Source organism: Ovis aries, chromosome 3 (genome assembly GCF_016772045.2).
Source record: "Ovis aries strain OAR_USU_Benz2616 breed Rambouillet chromosome 3, ARS-UI_Ramb_v3.0, whole genome shotgun sequence".
Lineage (NCBI taxonomy): Eukaryota > Metazoa > Chordata > Mammalia > Artiodactyla > Bovidae > Ovis > Ovis aries.
Window position 1 is genome coordinate 178,906,643 of NC_056056.1, and position 16,804 is coordinate 178,923,446.

The 16,804-nt window shown below is 44.8% G+C and overlaps 1 non-coding gene across 1 annotated transcript; it reads right to left on the reverse strand.

Annotated features, from left to right (window-relative positions):
* Nucleotides 1–1,708: 1,708 nt before the first annotated feature.
* TRNAR-CCU (transfer RNA arginine (anticodon CCU)) lies at nt 1,709–1,781 on the reverse strand. The gene has a single exon. It is a non-coding gene; the product is annotated as a tRNA-Arg (tRNA).
* Nucleotides 1,782–16,804: the final 15,023 nt, after the last annotated feature.

The following is a 16,804-nucleotide window of genomic DNA, read 5'->3' on the forward strand; positions in this document are numbered from 1 at the left end:
CTCAGGACCCTTACTACTACATCTAGGCCTCGTTATGTTTACAAATCCTGTGAATTCTTGTGCTCAACTCTCCTAGGAATTTGTGGAGGCCTTCAGAGCTCCTGGGCTTCCCAGGTGGTTCAGCAGTAAAGAATCCACCTGCCAACACAGGAGACACAAGGGACACGAGTTCAATCCCTGGGTTGGGAAGATCCCTGGAGGAAGAAATAGCAACCCACTCCAGTATTCTTGCCTAGAAAATTCCACGGGCAGAGGATACTGGTGGGCTACCGTCCACAGGGTTGCGAAGAGTCAGACATGCCTGAGCAGGCACATGTTCTACGTGTTCCTGAAGAAGGAATTCATAGGGCCTGGACTCCACCTTAGGCCTGTTCATGCTGATCATGCTCGGCCACCTTTCCAATGGACTCTGAACTCTGTGTTTAGTGCCTATGAAAACAACAACAGAAGGATAAGACCCCCTCCAGACCGGGGAACCTTGAAGATTGTATCTAGGTTACTCATCGCCTAAGAGAAAACGTATACTAATCACCACTTCCTCCAGACAGGCCATAAACTTTTCTGTATCTATCAGAGTGTAACCTCAGGTTTATTGATTACTGGCTAATTGTCTGACTGTTTGGGCACATGAGTACATAGCCCGTGAATGATGGGATTATTGGGATTGTATTTTCCTTGGTTTATGTAAGTCTCAAGAAGTTTGGAGTGGTGGGTTCAGACACGTGTACGTGGGGTATAAAGGATTTTCACAAATGCTGGTCGGGGTCCTTGGCTAAGAGGAGACTCTGCCTTGGGCCCGCCGGTGTAATAAACGGCACTCCACTATCTGCAGTGTCCTTCTGAGTGAGTTTGTTTCCCGGAACGCGTGGCTACAACATTCCCAGAAGAACTCCGTGTTCAGAGTTCCCAGGAGGAAAAGGGGTATGGTTTTGTTGCCTTTGCTTTCACTGGCTGATCATCCTCACTGAGCCTGGCTTCCTGGCCTCATTATGGAGACAATAAGGGAAATAAACTAGCCAGGCCCTGGGCCCTTAAAGGGTGCTGAGCAGATAATGCTGAGTCAGAACCCTTTTCTCTTAGACTCAATCCCTACCTATTGCTCTGAATGGAATCCCAGGGCTGGCCAGTGAAGGAGAGTGGGGTTGAGGGAAACAAGAGAAGAAAGGGGAGCCTCCTCCCAAGTCAAATTCAGGTGGTAGCATAGCAGATTTTTTTCCTGAGTAGCTTTATTTTATTTATTTCTTAATTGGAGTATAATTGCTTTACAATGTCACGTTGGTTTCTGCTGAACACCTATGTGAATCAGCTCTGTGTGTGTGTGTAAATATCCCTTCCCTCTTGAGCCTCCCTCTTAGCCCGCCCCCGTCCCACCCCTATGGGTCATCGTGGAGCACTGAGCTGAGCTCCCTGTGCTGAGCAGCAGCTTCTCACTAGCTGTCTGTTTTACGCATGGCAGCAGTGTGGGTGCTTAGTCGTGTCCGGCTCTTTGCGACCCCACGGGCTACAGCCACTAGGCCTCTCTGTCCATGGGATTCTCCAGGCAAGAATACTGCAGCGGGTTGTCATTTCCTCCTCCAGGAGATCTTCTCAACCCAGGGATAGCCCTCACATCTCTATGTCTCCTACATTGGCAGGTGAGTTCTTCACCACTAGCACCACCTGGGAAGCCCAAAAGTTAATTTGGGACAAGGCTTTTCTGCCCTGACACCACCTCAGGTGGGACTTGAATCCACAATCCCTGGCTTAGGAGGCCAGTGCCTTATCCATTAGGCCACTGGGGCATTTACACATGGTAATGTATGCATGTTAGTGTTATTCTCAATTCCTCCCACCCTTTCCATCCCCCACTGTGTCCACAAGTCTGCTCTCTATGTCAGCATCTTTATTAGAGCAGATTTTTTTAAGGTAATCTTTTAAAGTGTGTGTGTGTGTGTCAGTGTGTGCGTGAGTACACAATATCTTTTGGTGTAGCAGATACAACATGATAAATATGTGAGTATTCCCAGGGTCCCCGCTCCATCTTCATGCTGAGTTGGGAGAATCTTGCCTGCAACCTCAGCCTACTACAACTCCCCTTCACTGCAGAGAAGGAGAAGGAATGCTAATGATATCTGAGAAGCTAAAATCATCCACATCAGGGGTTTCCAAACTATGCCCTGTGGGCACATTACAACCCTTGCCCTGTTTTTCATACATTCCATGAGCTAAGACTAGTTTTTAAATGTTTAAATGGTTGAGACAAAAATAAAAAAATAATAATAATTCATGATCCATGAAAATGACATGCAATTAAAAATTCAGTGTCCACAGAGTTGCACTGAAACACAGCCATGCTCACTCATTTCCTTCTTGTCCAAAGCTGCTGCAGAGATACTGTCAGAGCTGAGTAGTTGGAACCAAAATTGTGTGGTTTGCAAAGCCAGAACTATTTCCAGTCTAGCTCTTTACAGAAGTTTGCCAACCCTGATCTACATGATAAGCTAGGAGAGAAAAAGTGTTAGTCACTCAGTCGTGTCCAGCTCTTTGCAACACAGAGGACTGTAGCCCACCAGACTCCTCTGTCCATGGGGTTTCCCAGGCAAGAGTACTGGAGTAGTTAGCCATTGCCTTCTCCAAGGGATCCTTCCAATCCAGGGATCGAACCCAGGTATCCCAAAACGCAGGCAGATTTTTCACCATCTGACCTAATATGATAAGCTGGGAGAGAGGAGTATAGAATTCAGACAAGTTGAGTGTCGAGATGAATGTGGGAGTTTGGGGGAACTTAAGGGAGAAGCAAAGATATTTAGGGGTGATGGGGAATCAGCCACCACCACTATAATGATATTGAGAGCATTTCAGAGGGTCTTCAGAATGTTTTAGTGTTTTGAAAATGTTGTTGTTTAGCCGCTGGACTCTTTGTGACACCATGGACTGTAGCTTGCCAGGCTCCCCTCTCCGAGGGACTTCCCAGACAAGAATACTGCAGTGAGTTGCCATTTTTTTCTCCAGGGGATCTTCCCCACCAAGGGATCTCTTGCATTGCTGGTGGATTCTTTGCCACTGAGCCAACAAGGAAACCCCATTTTGAAATAGTCTGATCAGAAGTCAGTGATCTTTTTTCTTATGATTACAAACATATATAGTAAAAATATTAAAACATATAAGAGAGGGACTTTCCTGATGGTCCAGTGGCTAAGACTGTGCTCCCAACACAGGGTGCCCAGGTCCAACCCCTGATCAGGGAACTAGATCCCACACACCACAGCTGAGAGTTTGCATGACTCAACAGAAGATTCTGCATGTCACAACTAAGACCCAGTTCAGCCAAATAAATATTTTTTAAAAGCATATATGAGAGTTGTTTAGTTGCTCACTTGTGTTCAACTCTTTGTGACTGCATGGACTATAGCCCGCCATGTTCCTCTGTCCACGGGATCCCCCAGGCAAGAATACTGGAATGGGTTGCCTTGCCCTCCTCTATGGGATCTTCTTGACCCAGGGATCAAACCCGTGTCTCTTGCATCTCCTCCACTGAGCCACTAGGTAAGCCCATATCTGAGAGTAATATGCACCAAATTCAAGACATAATGAAAAGGGAAAATAGGAGGGAAAGGGGAGATGGAACTGCAGCTGTAATACATGATTTGTTACATTTTTAAAAATTTATCTATCTAAAGAAAATAAGCCAATATGTAATAAAAGATGAAAAGATTGTTTAGTGGTAGAGATGAAACCAAAGAATTGATTTTTTTTTTAAGTTGCCTCTGGAGTGGAGGACAAGGAACATAAATGGCCAAGCAAGAGTCTTGGTTATAAGTTCTTCTACACAATGTTGGGGTTTTTCTGGCCACTATAGCACTATGGTATGTACTATCACTTCACCCTGAATCTGAGACATGCATTTTTTTTCACATTTTAGCATCTCTGTGATAAGGATGCATTTTACCATTGATTATAGAACACATTTGTCAGAGTTTTTCTTTTCTTGATGTTAGAAAAGAAATAGTGATTCATCTTATAATCAGTGGTTATCTTACGTTTTCTTTCAAAGGGACAAATAAAGAGGATTCTCTTTTTCTGGCATCCCATCGGGAGATGAAGAGAAAAAATGAAGCATTGTTCATTGCCTTCAGGTAGTGTTAAAAGATAAACTGAGGCATATTAAAAACTTTAAGAGTTTATTCGAGCAAAAACCAGTTCAAATGGGCAGCCAGAAACAAGAAGTGGTGAGGAGTAGACATCAGTGGGATAGAAGCTTGGAGAAACTTTTAACAAATAAATATTAACACATATATGTGTAATCTAGGGGCTTCCCTGGTGGCTCAGCAGTAAAGAACACACTGGTCAATACAGAGACGCAGGTTCGATCCCTGAGTCAGAAAGATCTCCTGGAGGAGGAAATGACAACCCACTCCAGTATTCCGGCCTGGGAAATCCCACAGACAGAGGACCCTAGTGGGCTACAGTCCATGCAGTCACAAAGAGCTGGACACGACTGAAGCAACTGAGTACACACGCACGTGGGATCTAGAAAAATGGTACATATGACCTTACTTTTTAAGCAGAAATAGAGACACAGACGTAGAAAACACATGCAAACAAAGGGGGAAAGGAGGGGTGGGAGATTGCGATGGACATATATACACTACTGATGCTACACATAAAACAGATAACTAATGAGAACCTACTGGACAGCAGAGAGAACTATTCAGTGCTCTGAGCGTGAAAGTGAAAGTCACTCAGTGTCTGGCTCTTTGCGACCCCATGGACTATGCAGTCCTTGGAATTCTCCAGGCCAGAATACTGGAGTGGATAACCTTTCCTTCTCCAGGGGATCTTCCCAATGCAGGGATTGAACTCAGGTCTCCCTCATTGCAGGCAGATTCTTCGCCCGCTGAACCACAAGGGAAGCCCTTGTGCTCTATGGTGACCTAAATGGGAAGGAAATCCAAACATGAGAGGATGCATGAATGTTTACAACTGATTCACTTTTCTGCACAGCAGAACTCTGTACAGATAGAGACGCCTCTCCTGGTTCTTACTTCCCCCCCATTTTAAACTGACACAACATCATAAAGTAACTATGCTCCAACAACAAAATTTTTTTCAAAAAAACAAGCTCAGTTCAGAAAGTTTTGAAAAAGCTATGTTAATAATAAAAACAGCTTTTATTGAGTGCTTCTCTGTGCTGGTCAGGTCCTAGGTGCTTTATATTCCTCATTTAATACCTCATTTAATTCCCTCAGTAAATCTATAAGATAAGGAATAAATAAACAAAAGAGGCAGAAGCAAAGTAAGAAAATTCTTGATTCGCTGTGGTTTAAAGCACAGTTGGCAGCTTGTGATTTGTTGTCCTTTGGTTTCAATTCTGTAACCTGAAGTAAGGACAGGGTTAGATTTTGGTTTGCTTACAGAGGTGCCCATGGAATTAGAGCCACCTGATTAATTTAACAATTAATTAATTGCTTAATTAATTTTATAATGGACTGAGGGTGTCTCTGAGTGAGACACTGCCTTGAGCCTGAGCCACATGGGGTCCCAGGATTTATCTGTGTTTAGTACAGTGTTAGTCGCTGACTAACTCCATGCAACCCCATGGACTGTAGCCCTCCAGGCTCCTCTGTCCAATGGAATTCTCCAGGCAAGAATACTGGAGTAAGTAGCCATTTCTTTCTTCAGGGAATTATCTGATGGGAGCAGGAGAGCTTGGGTATACATGTTGGTTATAAACATCTCTTCTTAGAAAAAGAAGACAGCAAAAAACCATATTAAGTCATTTTGATTTAGGAGATGTGATGAATCAGAGAAAATTTTGTGCTGGTCAGCAGAACCTGACCTGAGGAAAAAAATTGTTCTAATTCTTAAATGTTATTAAACTTTGTCTGCCAAAGTAAAATAAAAGTACAAAGTAAAATAAAGTACAGAGTCAGTAGTAATTAAGCCCTCTTTCCTCTGGGTCGGTCTCAGAAGTAAGAGATTCTATTAAGAAGCAAGGCCACTTCCTGATAAAACCATCGCAAGGGAGAGAGCAGAGATCAATTCGTGCTCCGTGGAATAGAGCGGGGGCAAGGGAGATGGTGACGAAAGATCTGAGCCTCAGGTGAAAGATTAGGACTGCAGAGGTTAGCACAAAAAATCCATCCTGTTCAGAAGAAACCCTGAGACTCAACCCAGCTCTTCTGTTGTCCTCCCACCATCCAAGAGAACAGAAGACTGAGGGGGCAGGCAGTCCCTGGAGCCAGATAAGGAGATGCCATTCCCTTGATTTAAGTGTTTAGTTTAAGAATGTTAAATTCAGTACCCACTCGGGTAATGTGCGGAGTCTTTCATTCAGCAGATATTTTCTGAGCAAACGCTGGGTGCTTTTCTAGGGACCTAAGATAAAGACCTCTCTCCTGGTTCTCATACCACCCAATTTAAACTCTACTTAAATGATGTCCCTTAATACTCTCAAAAATTCTATGAGGTGGTAGAGCTATCAGCACCCCTATGTTACAGATGATGAACTGAAGCTCAGAGAGGCTAAGTCACTTGCCCAAGGTTACCCAATTAGTAAATAACAGAGCTGAGATTTGAACCTACAACATCAATGATCAGAGTCTATGCTCTTAATCACTCTGCGACGTCACTCCTCGAGACGAAAGTGAAGATGAATGCCTGAAAATTGCTCTGCTCTCATAAAAGTCACTCTAAAATAGGTAATAAAAGCCTGAGTTTTACCTGTGATCTAGCAATCCCACTCTTGGATGTATATATGGAAAAGATGAAAACTCCAATTCAAAAAGATACATGCACCCCAATGTTCATAGCAGCACTATTTACAAGAGTCAAGACATGGAGGCAGCCTAAGTGTCCATGGAAAGAGGAATAGATGGATAAAGGAAGATGAAGGGATAGATAGACAAAGGAAGATTGATAAAGATAGATAAAGGAATAATATATATATACACATACATATATATATGTGCACACACGTACATGTACATACACAGAATGGAATATTAGTTATAAAAAAGAATAAAATAATGTCACTTGCAGAAACATGAATGAACCCAGAGGTTATCATACTAAATGAAGTAAGTTAGATAAATCAGACAAATATTATATCATATCACTTATAAAAAATGAGTGTTAGTCACTCAGTCATGTCTGACTTATCACAACCCCATGAACTATAGCCTGCCAGGCTCCTCTATCCATGGAATTCTCCAGGCAAGAATACTAGAGTGGGTAGCCATTCCCTTCTCCAGGGGATCTTCCCAACCCAGAGATCAAACCCCCATCTCCTGCATTTTAGGTATATTCTTTATTGTCTGAGCCACTATAGGTGGAATCTAAAGCAAACTGATGGTTACCAAAGGGGAAAGGGGAGGATAAATTAAGAGTTTGAGGTTAACAGATACACATTGCTATATATTCAGTTCAGTTCAGTCGCTCAGTCGTGTCCGACTCTTTGTGACCCCATGAATCGCAGCACGCCAGGCCTCCCTGTCCATCACCAACTCCCACAGTTCACTCAGACTTGCGTCCATCGAGTCAATGATGCCATCCAGCCATCTCATCCTCTGTTGTCCCCTTCTCCTCCTGCCCCCAATCCCTCCCAGCATCAGAGTCTTTTCCAATGAGTCAACTCTTCGCATGAGGTGGCCAAAGTACTGGAGTTTCAGCTTTAGCATCATTCCTTCCAAAGAAATCCCAGGGCTGATCTCCTTCAGAATGTACTGGCTGGATCTCCTTGCAGTCCAAGGGACTCTCAAGAGTCTTCTCCAACAACACAGTTCAATTCTTCGGTGCTCAGCCTTCTTCACAGTCCAACTCTCACATCCATACATGACCACAGGAAAAACCATAGCCTTAACTAGACGGACCTTAGTCGGCAAAGTAATGTCTCTGCTTTTGAATATGCTATCTAGGTTGGTCATAACTTTTCTTCTAAGGAGTAAGCGTCTTTTAATTTCATGGCTGCAATCACCATCTGCAGGGATTTTGGAGCCCAATATACTGAATATATATACTTCTGTACATACAGAGACACACTACTACATATAAAATAGATAAATAGCTAGGACCTACTGTATAGCATAAGAAACTATAGTCAATATAGTGTAATAACCTATAGTGGAAAAGAATCTGAAAAAGAATAGATATATATGTATAACTGAATCACTTTGCTGAATACCTGAAACTAACTCAACATTGCAAATCACCTATACTTCAATTTTTTAAAAGTATGGGTTTTGTAAATCAGACAAGAGTTAGAATTCTTTCCCACTGCTGGCCTCTGTTTCCATGCAGGCAGGGACCATACCAAACCTGGCGCCTTTGGATCCCCTAACATCAAGCCCAAGACATAGTGATACTCAGTAAATATCTGCTGACTGAATGAAGGAGTGAATTCGTTTACCAGCAAAAGGATCTTGGAAGAACTCCATAGTCTGTCTTCCCTCTGGTTCTTCCCATGTATCCGTTCCTCCTTAGAGATATTGTAAAATTTCAATGAAGTATTTCAGATAAATACCACAAGGCCTAAACTATAGTAGTTCAGTTCAGTTGCTCAGTCATGTCCAACTCTTTGTGATCCCATGGACTGCAGCACGCCAGGCTTCCCTGTCCATCACCAACTCCCGGAGTCCACCCAAACCCATGTCCATTGAGTCGGTGATGCCATCCAATCATCTCATCCTCTGTTGTCCCCTTCTCCTCCTGCCTTCAATCTTTCCCAGCATCAGGGTCTTTTCAAATGAGTCAGTTCTTGGTGCCAGGTGGCCAAAGTGTTGGAGTTTCAGGTTCAATATCAGTCCTTCCAATGAATGTTCAGCACTGATTTCCTTTAGGATGGACTGGTTGGATATCCTTGCAGTCCAAGGGACTCTCAAGAGTCTCCTCAAATACCACAGTTTAAAAGCAACAATTCTTTGGCTCTCAGCTTTCTTTACAGTCCAACTCTCACGTCCATACATACTGCTGCTTCAGTCATATCCAACCCTGTGCGACCCCGTAATCAGCAATCTACCAGTCTCCCCCGTCCCTGGGATTCTCCAGGCAAGAATGCTGAAGTGGGTTGTCATTTCCTTCTCCAATGCATGAAAGTGAAAAGCAAAAATGAAGTCGCTCAGTCATGTCTGACTCCTAGCGACCCCATGAAATATAGCCTACCAGGTCCCTCCATCCACTGGATTTTTCATGCAACAGTACTGGAGTGGGTCATCCATACACGACTACTGGAAAAACCATAGCTTTGACTAAATAATCCTTTCTTGGCAAAGCAATGTCTCTGCTTTTTAATATGTTGTCTAGGTTGGTCACAGTTTTTCTTCCAAGAAGCAAGCATCTTTTAATTCCATAACAGCAGTCACCATCTGCAGTAATTTTGGAGCCAAAAAAAAACAGTCAGCCACTGTTTCCATTGTTTTCTCATCTATTTGTCATGAAGTGATGGGACCACATGCCATGATCTTAGTTTTCTGAATGTCGAGTTTTAAGCGAACTTTTTCACTCTCCTCTCACTTTCATCAGGAGGCTTTAGTTCTTCTTCACTTTCTGCCATAAGGATGGTGTCATCTGCATGTCAGAGGTTATTGATATTTCTCCCAGCAATCTTGACTCCAGCTTGTGCTTCATCCATCCCAACATTTTGCCTGATGTACTTTGCATATAAGCTAAATAAGCAGGGTAACGATACAGCCTTGATATACTCTTTTCCCAGTTTGGAACCAGTCTGTTGTTCCATGTCCAGTTCTAACTGTTGCTTCCTGACCTGCATACAGATTTCTCAAGAGGCAGGTCAGATGGTCTGGTATTCCCTTCTCTTGAAAAATTTTCCAATTTGTTGTGATCCACACAGCAAAGGCTTTGATTAGTCAATAAAGCAAAAGTAGATGTTTTTCTGGAACTCTCTTGCTTTTTTGATGATCCAGCAGATGTTGGCAATTTGATCTCTGGTTCCTCTGCCTTTTCTAAATCCAGCTTGAACATCTGGAAATTCAAAGTTTATGTACTGCTGAAGCCTGGCTTGGAGAATTTTGAGCATTACTTTCCTAGTGTGTGAGATGAGGGCAACTGTGTGGTAGTTTGAGCATTATTTGGCATTGCCTTTCTTTGGGATTAGAATGAAAACTGACCTTTTCTAGTCCTCTGGCCATGGCTGAGTTTTCCAAATTTGCTGGCATATTGACTGCAGCACTTCCACAGCATCATCTTTTAGGATTTGAAAGTGAAGTTTCTCAGTTGTGTCTGACTCTTTACGACCCCGTGGACTATATAGCCTACCAGGCTCCTCCTTCCATGGGATTTTCCAGGCAAGAATACTGGAGTGGGTTGTCATTTCCTTCTCCAGGATTAGGATTTGACGTAGCTCAACTGGAATTCCATCACCTGCATTAGCTTTGTTCATAGTGATGCTTCCTAAGGCCCGCTTGACTTCACATGCCAGGATGTCTGGCTTTAGGTGAGTGATCACACCATTGTAGTTATCTGGGTCATGAAGATCTTTTTTGTACAGTAGTTCTGTGTATTCTTGCCACCTTTTCTTAATATCTTCTGCTTCTGTTAGGTCCATACCATTTCTGTCTTTATCGAGCCCATCTTTGCATGAAATGTTCCCTTGGTATCTCTAGTTTTCTTGAAGAGATCTCTAGTCTCCCATTCTGTTGTTTTCCTCTATTTCTTTGCATTGATCCCTGAGGAATATTTCTTATCTCTCCTTGCTGTTCTTTGGAACTCTGCATTCAAATGGATAAGCCTCTTATCTTTGTTTCTCAGAGGGCAGACAGAATGAAAACCCCAATCACAGAAAACTAATCAAACTGATCACATGGACCACAGCCTTGTCTAACTGAGTGAAACTATGAGCCATGCCCTGTGGGGCCACCCAAGATGGACAGGTCATGGTGGAGAGGTCTGACAAAACATGGTCCACTGAGAAGGGAACGGCAAACCACTTCAGTATTCTTGCCTTGGGAACCCCATGAACAGTATGAAAGTGAAAGTGAAGTTGCTCAGTCATGTCCCACTCTTTGCGACCCCATGGACTGTAGCCTACCAGGCTTCTCCATCCATGGGGTTTTCCAGGCAAGAATACTGGAGTGGGTCACCATTTCCTTCTCCAGGGGATCTTCCTGACCCAGGGATCGAACCGGGGTCTCCTGTATTGGAGGCAGGCACTTTAACCTCTGAGCCACCAGTATGAAAACCCATAGTAAGTGCTCATTAAATAAATCTGATGCCGCAGCCATGTGTCACACTGCTGGAGCACAGCACTTGGCACAAAGTAAGTTCTCCATGAATATTATTTATAATTTCTGTTGTCCTCTGGATGGAAAAACACATACTCTAAGAAAACCAGAGGAGTTCTGTCCTAAAGATGGGCTTAGAGCTACCCAACTTTCCCTAAGATGTTCTGTCTCTTCCAAGGCTATCCATCATGCTTCAAGCCATAGAACAACATAAGGAAGCTGGAAGAAGTCCTCCTCTTCACTCTTTTCTCCCTCCCCATCCTCACAGTGGAGCCCAGCATGGAAACAACCACTTCCAGTCCAACCCACCCATTTTATTTTTTTATCTGATTTTTTTGCTTTACAATACTATATTGGTTTTGCCATACATTGACATGAATCCACCACAGGTGTACATGAGTTCCCAACCCTGAACCCCCCTCCCACCACCCTCCCCATATCATCTCTCTGGGTCATCCCAGTGCACCAGCCCCGAGCATCCTGTATCCTCTATCGAACCTAGACTAGCGATTCATTTCTTACACAATAGTATACATGTTTCAATGCCATTCTCCCAAATCATCCCACCCTCTCACTCTCCCACAGAGTCCAAAAGTCCGTTCTTTACATCTGTGTCTCTTTTGCTGTCTCGCATATAGGGTTATCATCACCATCTTTCTAAATTCCATATATATGTGTTCGTATACTGTATTCAACCCACCCATTTTATACTGAAAGGAACTGAGACTCAAAGAGGAAACCGATTACACAGCCCCAACCACCCCACTCCAGTACTCTTGCCTGGCAAATCCCATGGATGGAGGAGCCTGGTGGGCTGCAGTCCATGGGGTCGCTAAAAGTCGGGAACGACTGAGCAACTTCACTTTCACTTTTCACTTTCATGCATTGGAGAAGGAAATGGCAACCCACTCCAGTGTTCTTGCCTGGAGAATCCCAGGGATGGCAGAGCCTGGTGGGCTGCCGTCTATGGGGTCACACAGAGTCGGACACGACTGAAGCGACTTAGCAGCAAGATCATACAACCGGCTCCTAGCAGGGCTGAGAGCAGGATTTTGCTCTGTTTTTGATGCAGCTCAAAAAAAAAGCATTTATGATCTCCATAAGCCAGGGAGGAAAATGATGTGCAGAAAAGAGGAAATGGAATTTCCTGTTACCTGGAGCAGCCCAGGGACATCAGTTCTTGAAACAAACTGATAAACAATGGGGAGATTTGAATGCTGGCTAGCTGGACCCCAGCTTGAGTCTTCCAGCCTGGCCCTGGGGTGGCATGGTGCTCTTGGAGCTGGCTTACCCTCCCCCACCTTTTCAGATGAGTATCTTCCATTATCTTTCCTCCCTCTCACCATTGTTTGCCATGTAGTAGCCTCCTAAAAGGGACACTGGGAAAATCAGAGGGAGCTGTGTCCAGAGGGACATCTAAACTCTTCAATAACAGGCACAGTACTTACCCTGGCCATCACCCTGTCCACGAGCCAGAGGACGAGAGCAGGAATATGTCCCTCCAGCTGATCTTGCAGTGATCTAGGGGGTCTTGGAGGAAGGGTCCAGGGTGACCAGGCTGTGAGGGAGGGCAGTATGGATGCTTGGAATATCACTGGCTGTTTATGGACCACCAATATGGAACTGTTTCAGTCTTAATACTGAAATTCTGCATTGACTAAAGTCAGACTGCAGACTACCACTCAGCTCCTGGTTGGACACCTCCAGGGCCCCAGCTGGCATTCAAGGCCATCCAAGATCACTTCATCACAAATAGATGGGGAAACAGTGGAAACAGTGGAAACAGTGGCTGACTTTATTTTTCTGGGCTCCCAAATCACTGCAGATGGTGATTGTAGCCATGAAATTAAAAGACACTTACTCCTTGAAAGGAAAGTTATGACCAACCTAGACAGCATATTAAAAAGCAGAGATATTACTTGGTCCACAAAGGTCCATCTAGTCAAGGCTATGGTTTTTCCAGTGGTCATGTATGGATGTGAGAGTTGGACTGTGAAGAAAGCTGAGTGCCAAAGAATTGATGCTTTTGAACTGTGGTGTTGGAGAAGATTCTTGAGAGTCCCTTGGACTGCAAGGAGATCCAACCAGTCCATCCTGGGTGTTCATTGGAAGGACTGATGCTGAAACTGAAACTCCAATACTTTGGCCACCTGATGCGAAGAGCTGACTCATTTGAAAAGACCCTGATGTTGAGAAAGATTGAGGGCAGGAGGAGAAGGGGACGACAAAGGATGAGATGGTTGGATGGCATCACTGACTCAATGGACATGGGTTTGGGTGGACTCCGGGAGTTGGTGATGGACAGGGAGGTCTGGTGTGCTGTGGTTCATGGGGTCACAAAAAGTCAGACACAACTGAGCAACTGAACTGAACTGAAGGTCTATCTGTCCCCTGCATCACTTTCTAGGGTCACCTCCCACTGCCTCTCTCTGCATGAGGCTGTGTGGTATCATGAAAAAGGCAATGGACGCCATGTCAGAAAGATCTGGATTAAAATTCTTGCTCTGCCACTTACAACTTACAGACTGGGGGGAACTCAGGCTAAGTTCTCTGAGACTGATTCGTAACAAAGGATAAGCAGCCATCAAATGTCCAGCACCATTTCAAACTCTAAGTGCTCACTTACTCCTCACAACCACTCCATAAAGAAGATCCCATCCACAGCCTTGTTTTACAGACAAGGACACTGAGGCACCAGGGCTAGTTCAACAGTTTGTCCAAGGTCATCATCTTCCCAGTTGCAGAATGAGAAACCTGCCCGAGGTCAATCCTGTGCACTTGACTACACCCTTATATGGCCCCCATTAAGTGGGGGATAGTGAAAATAACCTGTGAATGGGTATTGATAGCTCTAAAGCCTCCGTGCAAGTGGACTCCTGGATGGATGGGTGAGTGGCAGATGGATAAACAGAAAAAACTATGTATTTTTTCTATTATTAATTTTTTTTAATTTTTATAGTGTTGGTTGATTTCTGCCATACAAACAATGCAAATTGCACATACCTAATTATACATCCATCCCCTCCCTCTCTAGCCTCCCTCTCCTCCCCGCATGCTACCCATCCTGGTCATCACAGAGCACCAGACTGGGCTCCCCATGCTACACAGCAACTTCCCGCCAGCTATCCATCTTATTTACACCTGATAGTTGATGTTACTCTCTTAATTAGTTGATCTAACTTTCTTAATTTGTCCCACTTTTTCCCTCCCCCATGTGCACAAGTTCATTCTCTACATCGGCATCTCCATTCCTTCCCTGCAAATAGGAGGTTGGGGAAAAGGGGGTTCTAGGCATAGGGCTGTTCCCTGCCCTATGGGAGGAGCACACAGACCCCCCCACTATGGGCTCTTCCACTGGAGCGAAGTCAAAGGTCATAAGCCCATATCAAAGTCTGGAACCTCAAAACCATTTCATCAGCTTCCAAATCCCAGTCAGATCAGGGAAAGAGAGGCAACATAAATCTTGTTTCATTGAGACCAGATGCCCTGCAGCCAATCTGCCACTCCCTCTGTGTCAACTTGGGCGAGGTATTTACCTGATGACTCAGTTTCCTCCTCTGGGGACAAAAACAGCAACAGCAACAGCAAAACAAACTTTTCTGAGCGGTGTGTGTGTGTGTGTGTGTGTGTGTGTGTGTGTGACTAGAATAAAGCACCTGACTCCAGCTGAGTCCGAAATTCTGTGACCCTGGGCTTTGAGGAAGGGTCAAGGTACCGTCCCAAACATAGCCAGGCTGCCTATTATGGGATATGGCTATGACAATCACAGGAGATGGGACAGGATGAATTGGGGAGGGCTGTGAACAGGGTGCAGCGCAGGAAGAGTTTGGGGCACTGCAACTTGAGCGAAAGCAGTTTTCCCACAACAGTGGCAAAGTAGTTGATCTGTTGTTTACAACCCCCTGTATCCCCTGAAGAGGTGAATCCTAGTGACCCCAGGGGTCTTCTGTTTCTGAGCAGGAGAGCAATTGCCTCCTAGGAGGAGCCCAGGCTGGGCTTAACTGCTTTGCCAAGGAATAGGAAGGAGGCAGTGAGGCCCCAGGAGGACATCTGGGACAGGACAGGTAACTGGAGACACAGGATCTGGACCCAGACTCAAGTAACCCAGGGCAAGTCGCTTAACTTCTCTGTGCTTCAGTTTCCTCCTCTGGGAATGGGAATGCTAATGGTTCCTTGATTCACTGAATTGTGGTTGGAATGAAATGAGTTCATATACACAGGACACCTGGAATACTACTTCATCCTTGGTGAAGAACCCCAAGTGTCTGGAATTCCCAGGGTCTGGCATTCCCAGGGTCTGGCATTCGCAGCGGGTTTCATCTCCACTGAATGCTTCTTTCCCTAAAAACACCCCAAAAGCCTTTTCTTAGCCTGCTTGGTTTAAACAGCACTCCACATGGCAGTTTCCCCAAGCTCGGTACCATTGTCTCCATCTTACTAGGGTGTCAGAGGTATGGAGAAAGCATCCTCTGAAAATTCGGGGCACCAGGTGGGAAGAGAGATGTCCTGAGAGTGGCACCTGCCAGGACTCTGGGCCCCCACCCTCAAAGCCCACTCGCATGACAGAGCATCCTTCCCCACCCAGGACCATGGGCGTTCACCAGAAACAGGAAAAAATTAAATGAAGCCAAGTGGTCCATAATTAGAATGGTAATAAAGGCAGGGAGGAGGAGTAAGGCAGTGAACTCTATTAATAGTGCTAATAAATGTTCCAGGATAATACCGCTGCGTTCTGAACCTGCCCGTGGGAGGTGTTGCTTAACGCTTATTTGCATATTAATTTGGAAGGAAAATGCCGAGCTCTTTCTGCTGGGATAAATCAATTCCAGTGGAAGTTCTCAGATGGGAAGCTGCTAATTCTTCTTCCCTTTTCCTCCCAGCAGGAAGACACCCATTTGCTACCAGGAAAGTATTTTTAAGAGCCACCATGGTGTGAAAAAAAACTGGGCCAGAAAACTCCAGATAGAGTGCAGACTGCCTATGGCCAGAGCCACGATGGGACTCCCTAAAGCCCAGCTCAGTGCAGGCTCAGGAGCCAGGGTGAGACTAACCGGTTCTGGCTTCTCCGAAACAACATCATTGGAGCAAGAATGCCAAGTAGATTCACCTCAAATTCAGTGTTTATTGACTGGTACTGGATGTTATCGGGACACGGAGTTAAGAATTTGAAATCCAGGATCTGAGATCCGAAAGTGAAAGTGAAAATGAAGTCTCTCAGTCGTGTCCGACTCTTTGCGACCCCGTGGACTGTAGCCTATCAGGCTCCTCCATCCATGGGACTTTGCAGGTAAGAGTGCTGGAGTGGATTGCCATTGCCTTCTCCAGGGGGATCCTCCCGACCCAGGGATCGAACCCGGGTCTCCCGCATTGCAGACAGACGCTTTGCCGTCTGAGCCACCAGAGCCCAGACTCAAAAGACAGTGCCGTGATCAATTAGTAATGTCTGCCATGGGAGAGGGTACCTAGGAGAAGTGATGTCTGTCATGCTGTTTTCTTTAAGAAGAGTCATGCTTCATAGTCTGGATCAGAGTTTACAACAGGCCTTTTGAGGCATAGTGAGGCAGGCAGGGTTGAGAATGGAAAATGGG